The 16,472-nt window shown below is 41.6% G+C and overlaps 1 pseudogene; it reads left to right on the top strand.

Annotated features, from left to right (window-relative positions):
* The first annotated feature begins 442 nt into the window (after window positions 1-442).
* LOC112434227 (histone H1 pseudogene) lies at window positions 443-8,561 on the top strand (annotated as a pseudogene).
* Window positions 8,562-16,472: the final 7,911 nt, after the last annotated feature.

The following is a 16,472-nucleotide window of genomic DNA, read 5'->3' as shown; positions in this document are numbered from 1 at the left end:
CGATCTGATGCCAATACCAGCGTTGGTGTTGACGGATGAGATGTACTACAGACGAGCTCCACATCAGGTGCTCACATCCAAACCACAACCATTCCGAAGTGATCTCTCAGGGATACGGTTTTGAAAGCTTAGAAGAATCACTTAGCTGTCCCAGACTTCCCATTAATCCAGTCTTATGACATTAAATACATGATCAATGACGAAGATGATCACAGTTTACAAGCTTCTGCTTGCCCTCATTCCTCAATCTGGGGGGCAATTTGCACGTTTTCCAGCGTGATATCACGAGATAAAAATGATAACTAAATGGCCTGGAGATCATCAAATTCACATTTTGGATCCATGGCCAGGAAACTCCCCAGATCTTAATCCAACTGAGGATTAGTGGTCAATCCTTTAAAAGCAGGTGGACAAGGAGAAGCCAGCAAACTGTTGTTAGATTTGTATTGTTGATTGTCATTTATGCTTAGAAATATTTACTTATATATGCTTAGAGTTTTGTAATTAGTTGTAGATTGGTAGAGGTTTTGATCCTTGATAGTCTGCAAACTTTGTGTGTATTAGACAGCACTTTGGGAGCATGAGAGGTCATACCGTGTCTTATTATTTTATGGTAGGATTAACGTAGCTACATCTGTTCTAGTCTAAGTGCTCTTTGTTTAGATGAACTGCAGGACTTCCTCACCGTGTTATCTAGGATGAACCATCTAGGGTGAGGGGGAGGCTACCCTCTTCCTGACCAAGGATGTTTGACCCTTTGATCAGCAGTCCACACACACACACACACACACACACACACACACACACACACACACACACACACACACACACACACACAGGCAAGGTACTCTTTGTTTGTATGTAGACGTCGTATGTTAATGAACCTATGCATATTCATGTAACCTCAATAAAAGGACAGTGTATGGGAGAACGGACGAGAGCTACTGGGGTCAAGCGAAGGAACGGTGCCTGTCCGGTTCTCTCCCGTGCACGAGTACCATGAAGAAGTTTGCCTACTTGTGTCTTGCTTGCAGTGTAATTATATTGTCTTAACGTTCCAGCGAATAGGTTTATGCTACAAACCTATCATTAATTGGTCCTTCGAGAGCCGGAGCCCTGGAATCGCATTCACCGAGGGGAGGAGAGGCACGCTGAAAGACTGACGTCAGCCAGGAAGTTCCTGTGGATTCGCTGTATGTCTTTTCTCCTCGATGAATGGCGATTGGCGGGATTCGAGGCTGATATTACACGCTAAGCAACACCGAGTAAGTTTAGAGTCCAACTCTATAACTGTACGTCTTCGCCGCTCAGTGGGGCGTTGTCCGTGGCCGCTTAGTGGGGCTAAAATTCGCCGTCTAAGTGGGGCGATGTACAAAGCCGCTCAGTGGGGTTTTTTGTACAGAAGCATTAAGTCGCAGAGTTGCGCAGTTCGAACTTTTTTTTGGTTCGCCGTCTTAGTGGGGCGAAATACAGACCGCTGTGTGGGGTACTGTAGTGAGTTCTCCACCGCTCAGTGGGGTGTTGAGAAGTTCCGCGGGGTCCAGATTGTGCTGGACAGTAGGCCTATTTTGTGTTGTTGTCATTGTCGTCGTCGTTGTTGTTGTGTGTGAGTGTGTGCGGAGCAGAACATGTGGTCTGTGACACCGACTGTTGTTGTTATCATGGGTTTCTAAGCAACCAAGAGTGAGTCGGAGGGAGACAGACGTTTGTGCTGGACTTTGCTCCTGGCAGCACAAAGTATTTATGTAAAAAAGAGAGAGAGCGACGGCTCCACAGCTGCGCGGGTTCACGTGAGCGCGGTCACGCGGACCTGAGCCGTGCGGTTAATCGCAGGCTTATAAATGGAAGAGATTCAAATGTTAGAAGTTTTCAGAAAACACACCAGCCTTGGAGAGCTGTGGAGAAGGCCAGCCCACATCAGCAGCACTTAAGATATGCTCTGGTGAATGGCTTTCCCCCCACCCCTTGCTGACACAATGTTTATTCTTTAGCTTGCCCTGATCGACAGCAGCCTGTGTGCCAGACCATAGATTTAATTGAGGTGGATAGTTGTTAAAAGTAATCTACATTAAGCTTGTGGTTGCTTAAATTCAGTACAATGACATGTGAGGTGAAGTGATATAGGTAAATATTTAAACTCATGAAGTGCATAGAGGCACTTGACCTGTGTGAAAGACTGTCGTCTTATTATGAGCCATTGTTGAGATATAGAGCACATCTGTGAAAACAACTAATATGCTCAACCCTGTATGAAACATCTAAAAATACATGATGGAGAAGCTGTGTTGAATATGTAAGTGTAAGACTTTGCCACTGTGGGCAGAGCATGCAACTACTGTGTGATGTCGCGTTGCAGTTTTGTTTTTGTTTTTTGAGCTGATGAGCAAGCTACACATTATCAGATCAAGAGCTGTCTGAGAACTACTCAAAGAGAGGGAAACAGAGAGTGTGCAGCGTTTCCATGAGCAGTTTTTCTGCACCTTGACTCGTGTGTGTGTGTAGCATCAGCATCATGTTTTTGTTTATTTGTTTTGTTGGATTAAAAATAATTAAATAAACTGGTGATCATGCTTATGGATCACCATGGCACATATCTCCAGCCATATGGTTTATTTATGCAGATGAAAAAGTGAGTGTGAATGTGTCTGACATCACAGTGTTTTTGTGCACTGTGCAAAAGTAATTGCCTTTGATTGTGAGTGAGAGCGGTGATTTTGCAGACCACCAGCTATTGTGAAGAAAAAAAAAGAGTGAAAAAGAGACAAATTACTACATTGTAGACGAAGAGAAATAATCATAGGAAAAAGGTTTTGTGTTGATCAGCCGAAAAACAACTACAATGTCATTTTCTGCTTTTAAGAAAGGATTGTTCACACAAACACAGACAGAGAGAGAGAGAGAGAGAGAGATGTGTGTTGATTAAGCAGTGATGATAATAATGAACATGTTTTAGTTTGTCACTTTCAGGTGAAAAGCAGACCTGTATCAATTTTCCACATGCAACAGTCGGAAGAAAGTTATAGTTTAACATCATTGGAAACATGCAGGCCAAGTTTCTGGCTGACTTATTTACAGTGCCATGTGTTTCTCAACCTCACAAGCGAGCTCACTCCTCCCTGAAGATAAGGAATGCAGCTCCAAAGCAATAACATGATAAAGAGACAGCAGCAAGTCCTGAGCACAAAAAGTCCCAGCAAAGCAGCAGCAATGTGGATAAACAGCAGCAGAAGAAGAAAGCAAACCCATCTTCCTGTCTGATTGGTTGAATTTCACGGAGGGGCGAGCAAGATGGCAGCGTGAAGAGGAGTTTTTGTTTGAGTTCTCAGCACGAGACACTTATTTGACGTCTTTCTGGCCTTCGGGACTTTTTTTTGGAGATCAGCGCGCTAAACTTGCTGGATCTGAGGCCAGGTTCTGCGGCGGCAGCATGTTGAAATGCTCAAAAAGGACTGAGTGACTCGGGCAAGCCACATGCGGCTAGCGACATGAAAGAAATGGACCCTTCATGATGCGTTCAACGTGCCAGCGCTGTGGTGGGAAAGGCTCCATCATAAACACGCCCTGCGCCGAGGTTCAGGCCAAGAAGAAGAAGACGATGACTTCCAAGCCCAAGAAGGTCGGCCCCAGTGTGGGCGAGCTGATTGTGAAAGCCGTGGCCGCTCTCAAGAAGGCTCTGGCTGCCGGAGGCTACGATGTGGACAAGAACAAGGCCCGTGTCAAGACCGCCATCAAGAGCCTGGTGGCGAAGGGCACTCTGGTGCAGACCAAGGGCACCAGGACCTCCGGATCCTTCAAGATGAACAAGGCTACTGAGAGCAAAGCCAAGAAGCCCGCCGCGGCCAAAGCCAAGAAACCGGCAGCAGCTGCTAAGAAGTCGCCCAAGAAGGCAGCAGCAGCACTTCAGCTACTAGACAGGACAAAGCTGAAGGAGAACTGCCGGGACTGTTGAAGTGGGAGAGGACAAAAGAGTGAGAGGACAACAGAGTGAGAAGACTAGGTGAGAACACATAGGAATTATTTAATGTGGGAAATCAAAATTTGGGTTAGCAAACCTGGGGAAAAGAAAACTGACTGCTTAAGTTGGAAAATTGAGACGGAGTCTGAAACATTGCGAAAATAGAAACATATACAAAATCACACACACACAAGCAGAACATGCATTAACCCTACTAACAATTCCAAACACAAAATGACTCATGAAGACTCATAGCACATTAGTTAAGAAATGATTAAATAATAGCAGAGAAATGTGTAGGAAAGGCAGCTTTAAGAACATGCTCTGCTGGAGATGCAGCTCCACAGACATGCATTAGACCTGCCTAATAACACAAACCCATGCAATGAAAATTAGCTTGTTATCTTTCATCAGTGTTAAAATAGTGTCAATTTAGCAGACACTTGTTATTAAATACTGAATTTATCCAATGCAAAAAATTGACTCTCCAGGTTGCAGGACAACAGTTTAACTTTTGTGGGAAAAAAGATCCTGGTTTGACCAACCAGTGATCAGACAATAAATTTAGTTGTTAAAATGGTAAATTGGGAGAAGCTTCCTGCTTGATTGAGGCAGCACATGTAATTTACTGTATGAGGGAAATTGTCTTTTGTGATACTATTTTGAACATGCTTTTCTGTCGTCCTGTCAACTTAGTGGGTTAATAGCTGATATGTAAATTAGTTGATCGGTTTTAGATTAATGAAAGGTGACTGAATTCTAGTATGAGTGAATGAGATGTGTTGGAGTTGTTGTGTGTTGAGTGGAGACTCTAAAACACTGAGTTTCCTGTTTTGATGTGCGAGTGAATCTTGTATTTAGATACACAACTCTGAATACATCAGAACAAACGTCTTTTGTGAAGTGCATGACAGCATGTCACATGTTTTATGATGAAGGGAAAAAGGAAAAATTGAATAAAATAGATCTGTGGCTTAAATGAGTGAAGAGCACAGACCGGGTGATTAAACTCATAGCTAATATGACATTAGGGTTATGTTGTGTGTTGTGCAGTTGATGGTTGGTTTGGAGTGAATCTAGCTGATGATTCTTCTCCTGTTGTGAAGATGATGAGGAGTTTGTGTCATGACTTAACAAGGCCTTTTTATTTTGATACTTTCACAGTGCACTGAGAGTTTGGTTTGATAATCTCTGTTATTTTTTATTTTTCATTTTTGAACAAGCACTGATTTTTGCTTGTGAATTTCTTTTCTTTGAGCAGATCTGCAAGTCGGGAATTAAAAGCGTTACACGTCGTCAAGAAAATTGTTGCAAGTGAGTTTCTCCACATTTAAAATGGGTTCAGGAGGAAGCCACTTATTTGGGACAATTAGGAAATGAGAGTCCCCCCCCAAAAAGGATTCAACGAGGAAATCCAGTCTAAATTATTTTTCTTTTTGAAATAACGTAGTTTTGCTGAGCGTGGAAACGAATGCGATGATAATTTCCACAATTAGCAAAAGAAGGAACCACTGAGTGAATGAGTAAGACTTTTAAAATAACTGACTGACTGACTGAACATGATTGTGTGAAGCTAACCCCCACCTGACAAAGGTGCAGATGAACCCATGTGTTTCCTTTTACAGGAGCAGAAAGATGACAGCAACACTCGAGGTTGCATGATGATTTAACCTTTTAAATGCCATTTTCTGTGTCTGTGCATTTATCAGGTGTGTTATTCATAGGCTTGAGTTGCTCACAGAGATAACTGTGACAAAGTATGCATATGCCTGCGCAAGCGCTAATATTTGCATTTTCTTTTCTTACAGCATGCCAGTTCTTCATGTGAATTGATGATGCTGTTGCATTGTGTTGATGGGAAAATGTGAAGGTTACTTTGATAATGTGAATAACATGTGTGAAATTTCCTGTGTTGAGAACTGGTGTTACTTTTTTCCACAGCTAGGGTTGACTTTATGGTGTTTTTATGGCACCTCTGGAACCTGTTGACCTGTGTCTGACCTCTGTCTGACTACAGTCAATGTGTATTGCTAATGTTAGTTTCTTTGAGAATGCTGTGGAAGATTCAGCTGAAACGGACAAGTGACATGAGTAAAACAAATAAGAGATACAGTGTTTCTGGGATAGTTTGATATGGGCTCATTAGCTGGCCACTTTTGAGCCCATAGTAATATATAAGTGGAGTGACTTTGCTTAAGAGCAGTCACCGATTACATTAATGTTGCCTGAGTACATGGGATGATCCATGTCTGAGGCGACTTATGAAAATAATTGTAGTTTACTGATTTGAGAAAACCTGCACATGACACTTGTCTTGCTGATGTTGAATGCTTCTTGTCCTTATGATACAATTGTTTACAGGTATGGAGTTTGATTTTACTTCCAGATTTTGTTTTCCAGGCCATGATGGTGTGTATGCAGGCTCCTGGGAGAGCCAGGTGTTAAGCAAACTTAATATGCAAAGCACACTAACATTTTCATTGCAGGATTATAGGTCCAGGGTGGTGCTGCTCCAGGGGAGGAGATGCCCTGATGTTGCCTGGGATATGATCTAGCTAATCTTTTTCTTTAAGACAGGAATCCAGGTTTGGTGAGTTGACGCATGGGTGTGTCCATGCGTCAAGAGGAGGGGTCCAAGGATTAACATTAAACAATGTTTTTTATTATTGTTGCAGTGATTTGTGTGATTAGCCGTTTTATTTACAAATATTAAACCTATGCAAGTGGTGCACCCATGTTCAGATGAGGCTTTGATGGCCTATAAGTGAAGTTCACTGAACTAAAGAATGTGGTTTGATGATTGTTGACATACTCTCCAAATAGTTTGTCTTCCTAGCAAGGAAATACAGGTGCAGCAGTAATCTCCTGAGAAATCTTCAGAGGCCCAGTGAGAAGCGCATAGCTGACAGGACCAGGCAGTGGTTGAGGTCAAAGATCAAGCTGGTTGGGGCCCATCATGAAATCAGACCTTGGAGCCACAGCAAGGACCATGAAACTGCCTGCAAAATAGAGGAGAGGATCGTCCACAAGATGGGAGAGAGGCTTCAGGAGGATCAGAGATCATCTTCAGCACAGCAGACATCACACAGAGAGCTGTGCTACTAAGCTTCCAGGGAATCAAGAGGAGACTTCCCACAGCAAGATTTTAAATACAATGAAAGATTCAATATTGACGCTGAGGAAGACGACTAAGGTGTACGACGTGCTCTGCCTTAAACCTTCAGCAGCGTTGGAACATAAACACTCAGGGGATGAGGAGCGTGCCAAGCTCCATCGACAGCGTAGAAGGAGTTCGAGGATGACATCATGATTCTGTGAAAAGCACAGGAACCAGAAGCTATGGTGGTGATAACAGCAGTTTCCTATGAACATCACCTAATGCTGTGCCACTGTACTGTGCATACGATGACACTCTGAAGGCTGCTGGGATCATAATAGCAGTAAGACAACCCTGCACCCTTTCCACAGAGGTGTTTTCTGCAGAGTATGGACAATGAAGGACAATGAAGGAGTCATAAATATCCCCCTCACAGGACGAAGGCCTGAAGTGAGGTAATGGGAGGCCATAAAACTAGAGTGCTGAGAGGTCTGCAGCTTTGGAAATAGCTGAGAACCATGTTGACAAACAACAAAACCAACTGGTATGTTTGAATGTTTATTCTACATACATTTGGACTCTGGTCCTATGGACAACGATGGAAACAACTGGAAGAGACATTCATGACGCCCTGCAGAACTCAAACCACTCTGCAGAGAGACATGTGATGTGCACACCTGGAGGAAGCATTACCAAGCTGAGATGTTTTTGAAAATGTTACTTTTTTATTTTCACTATTAAATTAACAATTTCTTTGTTTGCTCGTAAGATGCAGTTTGCCATGAGATGAGCTCAATGAATGGGATAACTGCTAATACATTTGTTAAACTGTGTACCTTTTCAGTAATTTAGGGTGATTTGACATATGCTGAGTATAAAAATGTTTGCATTGAAACTGTTAGACATGAGGTATTCATACCTGGGAACTTTTCAAGCATAAAGGTCAAAAAGGGGGGAAATGTTAGATTTGTATTGTTGATTGTCATTTATGCTTAGAAATATTTACTTATATATGCTTAGAGTTTTGTAATTAGTTGTAGATTGGTAGAGGTTTTGATCCTTGATAGTCTGCAAACTTTGTGTGTATTAGACAGCACTTTGGGAGCATGAGAGGTCATACCGTGTCTTATTATTTTATGGTAGGATTAACGTAGCTACATCTGTTCTAGTCTAAGTGCTCTTTGTTTAGATGAACTGCAGGACTTCCTCACCGTGTTATCTAGGATGAACCATCTAGGGTGAGGGGGAGGCTACCCTCTTCCTGACCAAGGATGTTTGACCCTTTGATCAGCAGTCCACACACACACACACACACACACACACACACACACACACACACAGGCAAGGTACTCTTTGTTTGTATGTAGACGTCGTATGTTAATGAACCTATGCATATTCATGTAACCTCAATAAAAGGACAGTGTATGGGAGAACGGACGAGAGCTACTGGGGTCAAGCGAAGGAACGGTGCCTGTCCGGTTCTCTCCCGTGCACGAGTACCATGAAGAAGTTTGCCTACTTGTGTCTTGCTTGCAGTGTAATTATATTGTCTTAACGTTCCAGCGAATAGGTTTATGCTACAAACCTATCAACTGTGATCGCCATCAATCAGGATTTGGCCAAGAAGCTGATATCCAGCGACAGAAATGATGAAGAAGAAGGGCAGAGGCTGCAAACACAGAGCACTTTGTATAGATTTGATTCATTTGCCAGTGAAGTCTTACTTAAACTTAACGTAATGCTTACTTTGTTCTTTGCTACATCACAGAAACAACAGCATTTGTCTATACTATGGCGTTATTTTTGTGCCACTATTCTGAGCGCACGTAAAAAAGGTTTGCAGGTGCAAGTGTTGCATTTTGAGGAGAAATTTATTTTGAGCGAAGAAAAGCTGAATTTGAGTGAACAAAATTCATTGCTGCATGCAAAAAATGTATATCCGTGTTTGCTATTATCCATATACACGCACAATAGCAGCCCCTCTCGCTCAGTTTTTGTATTTGCGCTCGCAATGTGTCGCTCACGCTCTCAACATTTCTGCCCGTGCACGCTCAACTCTTTCTGTACACCGTTATATTTGTGCCACAAAACCAGCCAATCACAGACTTGGATGCAAAAAAATCTGATTGGCTGTTTTTGTCTCCAATCAGCTCGAAAGGACGAAATGCAATATCCCAGAATCCATTTCGTCCAAAGCTCAAACGAGTAGTGATGGGATTTCCGGCTCTTTTTAGAGACCCGGCTCTTTCGGTTCGACTCACTAAAAAGAGCCGGCTCTTTCGGCTCCGAACCGGCTCTTCAGGTTGTTTTGTTGCTTTAATTAATTTATTATTAACAATAATATAAAATTATGCACAAAAGGAATTACTAACGTAAAAAAAAGTGGTTTTATTTGTATATGTTTATATATAAATATATGCGGTGGCCCCTAGAGACAAAACACGTACAAACTCCAAAACACATTTCTAGCATGAACTGAACTTCCAAAGCAGAGCTACTAGATCACTTAAATTACACAATTGAAAGCATGTGTGTATTGTTTGTGTATTTATACACAGGCACTCATATATATTCAAATAATTAAAAAAAAAGTTCATTTACCTGTTACTACTAGTGATGGGTCGTTCGCGAACGAAATGGCTCTTAGAGCCGACTCTTTGACGTGAACGACGCGAGCCGGCTCCTTATCGTGAGCCGTCACGTGGGTTTTTTTTTTTTCTTTCTCTCACCCTCTCTCTCTCTCGCACTTTTTTTCCCGCTTCACTTCGCACCTGAGCCTTGTGCTTTATGCTGGGCAGAGGGGGGAGGGGCGGTAGTTACACTCAGTAGCACAGGAACAGAGCCAGAGGGAGAGAGAGAGAGAGAGAAAGAGAGCCAGGGACAACAACGTCACATTAGAAAGGTATAGTAATCATCCACAACTATTTTCGGTTGCAGATGATAAAGGATTCAGAAAGTTTATTCATGCAGACCCATATGACAGAGAATATGCATCTTCTTTTTGTTTTCATATTATAATTTATATTTAATTGTGTTGTGGTTTGAAGTGTTTTGTGTTGTTTTCACTTTAAATTTGTAAAAGGAAAAAGCTGAAAATTTAAATAGTTAAAATTTGAAATGTGAATAGTTGATTTTTGTATTATATGATTTATTTATTACATTTTATGTGGAGTGAAAAAATAAAATATATTTACAGTGGCCCCTACAGACAAAGCACATACAAACTTCAAATCACGTACGAACTCTGAAGCACGTACAAACTCCAAAACACGTAAAAACACGTACAAACTCCAAAACACGTAAAAACTCCAAAACACGTACAAAAAACTCAGAAGCACATAAAAACTCAAAACACGTACAAAAGACAACAGAAGTGCTCCAGGATGCTGGGCGCAGTGTTGAGCTTTTATTACCTAGTGGCTACACAAGCCAGCAAGTACCAACGACCGGATTCGGTGTGTGGTAGTAACTAGTGATGGGATTTCCGGATCTTTTTAGAGATCCGGCTCTTTCGGTTCGACTCACTAAAAAGAGCCGGCTCTTTCGGCTCCGAACCGGCTCTTCAGGTTGTTTTGTTGCTTTAATTAATTTATTATTAACAATAATATAAAATTATGCACAAAAGGAATTACTAACGTAAAAAAAAGTGGTTTTATTTGTATATGTTTATATATAAATATATGCGGTGGCCCCTAGAGACAAAACACGTACAAACTCCAAAACACATTTCTAGCATGAACTGAACTTCCAAAGCAGAGCTACTAGATCACTTAAATTACACAATTGAAAGCATGTGTGTATTGTTTGTGTATTTATACACAGGCACTCATATATATATTCAAATAATTTAAAAAAAAGTTCATTTACCTGTTACTACCACACACCGAATCCGGTCGTTGGTACTTGCTGGCTTGTGTAGCCACTAGGTAACAAAAGCTCAACACTGCGCCCAGCATCCTGGAGCACTTCTGTTGTCTTTTGTACGTGTTTTGAGTTTTTATGTGCTTCTGAGTTTTTTGTACGTGTTTTGGAGTTTTTACGTGTTTTGGAGTTTGTACGTGTTTTTACGTGTTTTGGAGTTTGTACGTGCTTCAGAGTTCGTACGTGATTTGAAGTTTGTATGTGCTTTGTCTGTAGGGGCCACTGTAAATATACTTTTATTTTTTCACTCCACATAAAATGTAATAAATAAATCATATAATACAAAAATCAACTATTCACATTTCAAATTTTAACTATTTAAATTTTCAGCTTTTTCCTTTTACAAATTTAAAGTGAAAACAACACAAAACACTTCAAACCACAACACAATTAAATATAAATTATAATATGAAAACAAAAAGAAGATGCATATTCTCTGTCATATGGGTCTGCATGAATAAACTTTCTGAATCCTTTATCATCTGCAACCGAAAATAGTTGTGGATGATTACTATACCTTTCTAATGTGACGTTGTTGTCCCTGGCTCTCTTTCTCTCTCTCTCTCTCTCCCTCTGGCTCTGTTCCTGTGCTACTGAGTGTAACTACCGCCCCTCCCCCCTCTGCCCAGCATAAAGCACAAGGCTCAGGTGCGAAGTGAAGCGGGAAAAAAAGTGCGAGAGAGAGAGAGGGTGAGAGAAAGAAAAAAAAAAAACCCCACGTGACGGCTCGCGATAAGGAGCCGGCTCGCGTCGTTCACGTCAAAGAGTCGGCTCTAAGAGCCATTTCGTTCGCGAACGACCCATCACTACAAACGAGGCAGTGGCGGAGGAACACAGAGTGGCGGAGTTTGAAATATTACTCTTTCTGGGACACAAAATAAACTTTTAAGATATTTTCATGTTAGAATGTAGCTGTGTGAACTTCAAATATCTGCTCGATTTATCAAGACATCACATATTTGCATAAGTGCTCCAACGTTTTCGGAGATGCCTGTTACCCACCAGCTGACCGGGTGGGAACTCGGGTTAAACATAATATATAAGGCTGAACTGACAAAAAAATCACCGACTACACCACCAGGTATTATTGGAAAAACCATAAAGCCTTTGAACGAAAACAAACGCTGTTGTGACAGTGATGTACACTGTTTTGTTGGTATATATGTATGATTTGTATCACCTTCATGTTTCCAGCTTTACAGCTGTGGCTCCAGCAAACATCAGCTGATACTAGAAATTAATTTTAAATAAATTCTAACAACAGCTGATCAATTTTGAACGTGCTGCTGTTGTTGTTTAGCGCAACATCCGCTGGTTTCCTGTTTCTGGCGCAAAGTGGGAGATAAACAAACAAGAGAGACGATCAGCTGATCATTGATCAGTTTCATGATTGAAGTAGCAACAGGAGAGGGAGGGAGAATGAGGAGAGAAGAGGCAGCTAAGACACAGAATAACTCCAGCTTTGTGTCTTTTTTATTCTCACTGAAGTCTTTCCCCCTCAATACGGATGTATTGTAATTGGTCCAGCCCAGAGTTGATTATTACCAGCTGGCTAATCCACCACCTTTCATTGTTTATACCATTACAAAAACAAACTAACTAACATAAAAATGAAAAATCACCATTGGCCCACCGGGCAAATGCCGGGTAAATGCCCAATGGCCAGTCCAGGTATTCGGTCAGCTGGTGGGTAACAGGCATCTCCAAAAACGTTAGAGCACTTATGCAAATATGTGATGTTTTGATAAATCGAGCAGATATTAGAAGTTTACACAGCACCATTCTCGCATGAAAATATCTTAAAAGTTTATTTTGTGACCCACAAAGAGTAATATTTCAAACTCTGCCACTCTGTGTTCCTCCGCCACTGCCTCGTTTGAGTTTTGGACGAAATTGATTCTGGGATATTGCATTTCGTCATTTCGAGCTGGTTGGAGACGAAAACAGCCAATCAGATTTTTTTTGCATCCAAGTCTGTGATTGGCTGGTTTTGTGGCACAAATATAACGGTGTACAGAACGAGTTGAGCGCGCACGGGCTGAAATGTTGAGAGCGCGAGCGACACATTGCGAGCGAGCGCAAGTGCAAAAACTGAGCGAGAGGGGCTGCTATTGTGTGTGTGGATAATAGCAAACACTGAAATACATTTTTTGCACGCAGCAATGAATTTTGTTCACTCAAATTCAGCTTTTCTTCGCTCAAAATAAATTTCTCCTCAAAATGCAACACTTGCACCTGCAAATTTTTTTTACGTGCGCTCAGAATAGTGGCACAAAAATAACGCCATACATCTCTCTGGATATTTCTGTGAGTGTGTGGAGTTACAAAAAGCACCCATTTATGGCATCGCAGTTCAGTTCTTTGTTTGTAACATCTAACCCTGAACACTTTGTCATTGCCAAGAACAAGGTCAAGAAATGTGACGCTTGCTAAACCCTGAACCTGCTTCATGCTGAAGGCTCCCGGCCACGATGCACCGAAGATAGCTTACAACAAAGGACACAAAATTCAAAGAACAAGCTTGGAACACCCTGATGGTTGCAGAGCGGTACATCATAACTAATTAACAACCAGCCCAAAGAGCTTATATGAGTGTATCATTAATTAAATATAAACAGTTACTTAATGGTTATCAGTAAGTAGACCTAATCCACCAACTTCTCCATTACTCCTTTATTATTTCTGCATCCGTGCATTGCTGATTCCTCCATGTTTCAACTTCTAAATCCTCCAGTACAGTACAGTCACCTCTGAGTATTTTGACTATATCGTCTATCTTATGCATAATTTCCAACTCCAGGCTGTATACACTTGAATGGATATTGGATTCAGGGATGTCAGGGGATGTGTCTTTGTGTAATGAGGGAGAATGCGGCCTAAGGAGATCAACAGCCCATTTCAAGATAGAAGATAAATAATAGGCAGTGTCTTTTCCTTGGGCGAAATGGGACAAAAAAAGAGATTTGACTGACTCTGACAAGCAAAATAGAAAAAGTAAAAAGTTTTTCAGAGGGGTGCAGCATGTGCCATGATCACAGAACCATCAAACATTTTGTTGGCAGTAGTCAAAAAGTTCACAAAAACATGCTGTGAAAAGAAAAGATGCAAATGAATTGCCAGAAATTGGAGAAGAATCAAATGTGAAGGTGCCAGGAAGCCGTTATCCTCCAGCGCTGTCATAATCCAGTACTGCAGCCTACCTGCAGTGCCCAGATGGTAAAAGGCGTTCAGTGCTCAGAGACACGGAAGCTGCGTATCCGACTGAAAAGTCAAGACCGGGCCAAGAAATATCCAAGGACAAACTTATGGACCAATGAGATGAGAGTAACTCTTGACAGAGGATATGGATGGTGGCTCTTCCACTTCAAATCAGACTCCAAGGTGGAGGTGAGGTACTGGTGTGGGCTGGTGTTATTAAAGATGAGAAGGTCTGCATCTTTCAAGAAGACTGTGAATTTTATACTGGCTAATGTTCCATCGCAGGCCTTAAAGATGAAAGAATAATGACACACGGATTCAGTCCCAAACCACACCTAAATCCCACCGAGAGCCTGTGGGAGAGTCACTGTGAAGGAAAACAGCACACCTCTCTGAACAGTGTCTGGGAGGCCGCGGATGCTGCAGGAAAGGTTGATCGTCAGCAGATCAAGAAACTGACAGATGCCATGAATGGAGGTGTCTGGCAACAGCTTTGGTGTTTCAGTTTGGATGTATCCGTAGGTCGGCATACCTTCTTTGAACAACATGTGACAATCAAAGCAATTTTATCCCTTTATGAGCCAGCCCCTGTGAGAAACTGAAACAGTGACTCAAGAATGTGTAGTTTCCCTCACATTCAGCAGAATCTGCAAAGCTTCAGACGTCTTGGTGTCTTGGGTCTGTTGGATAATAGACAGCCTAACCTTCCTCTGATTACAACAGAAAGGATTCCCTTCACATACATTAGGTAAAAGCCATGCTCCACAAAAGTGCATGCCCTGTGCTCATCCATTTCTACTTGTTGTTATTGAAAGCCCTGTGTTAGTTTTTCTCTCCCCATGATCGTGGGAATTGACACTGATTTTTCTCTCTTCCAGTTAAACACTGTTATTTCAGCAGCGCCACCATTTCCCGTGCTGCACTCCTCTGACACGCTGACCCATGAATCACACTGTTCACTAGAATCTCATGGCGTCACTTACAGGAATGTTTTGCGTGAGAGCATTATGCCCTCTAGTGGAGGGTTTAAAAAAAACAAACAAAAAAAAAAACCCAACCAAATTTCAAACCACTGGATGAAGAATACAGTGTTGTTTGTCTTTAAAGAGGCATTGATAGAAGTGTGTGAGTGACTGAAGAGAAATGAAGAGAAGTTTGGCAATATGTGTTCAGGTTACTGTCTCCTCTTTGATCATTAGAAACTGAAATATGTGGAATAAAGCAGGACTTTCTTACCTTCAGTTTTGTACTTGATAACTGAAAGGCATGCTCTGCTCTGTTGGACTGAGATCAGGTCAGAATCTCCCGTTTCATTTCATCAGGCTGCTTCTATCAGCAGTCACATCAACCAGGCCCGCTCCGGAGCAGGTTAAGATTCAGATTAGAGATCAACAGGTATGAAATCAGCACCCAGTGACAAATCAGTTCTCCAGAAAATTGCATCACCATCAGTATCAGTAATAAATAATGATCAATTCTGATTTTAGACACAACTTTAATTCTTAATTGTTTTTCCCCTGTTGCCTGAAAGCAATTTTACCACAACCTCTCACTGACCTCACATCAAATTGAATTCTGTCTTTATATTTAAACGTTGCTCTCACACCCTTAAACAACAAGTAAATGGAGTGGGTTATTCTTTGGTGTAAAATTGGCTTTTTCCTTTTACATTTTCACTGACTCTCTTTTACTCGAAGTACAGCTACTAGCACACAGGACAAACAGCAAGAATATCTGTTCAATCAGTCACATTAACTTCACTCTGACCGGCCTACTGAAGTGATTTCCACGTCTCCTTTATCAGGCCATGTGCAGCAATACAGAAGCAAAGCATATAAAGGTTCTCTGTAAAGGAGTCCTAACAACATGACACTCTGCAGCCACACGTGATTTACGGAGGCTCTAGAACTCAACTTTGATCACAGAGGAGGATGGATGTGTCTGAAGATGAAGACCATCTTGAGGTCATTTCTGATTCTGATGATTTCCAAATGAGGAAAATGCCAATCATATCCCTGCAAGCACGACAATCGCATCAGAAAATGGTAAAATATAATGATCTTCATCCTCAAATGCACATCAGGCAAAACTGTTGGCATGAAGCATAATGAAGACACCACCAGGGCCCACTAGGATGGCACGTGATAGACATCAAGTCAGCTTTTGAGCCCAATTCAATACAGACAGACATGCTCAAAATGACTAAAGTGACTGTGGATTTTGGGGGGAGAACTGGAAGCTGGATAAAATGCATTTGTATGGATGTTTGAGGGTCCCATGTATGGTCAAAGGTTCAATCAA

Source organism: Maylandia zebra, linkage group LG4 (genome assembly GCF_041146795.1).
Source record: "Maylandia zebra isolate NMK-2024a linkage group LG4, Mzebra_GT3a, whole genome shotgun sequence".
NCBI lineage: Eukaryota > Metazoa > Chordata > Actinopteri > Cichliformes > Cichlidae > Maylandia > Maylandia zebra.
The sequence above is the reverse complement of the archived record's forward strand: the minus strand, read 5'-3'. Positions and strand labels throughout refer to the sequence as shown.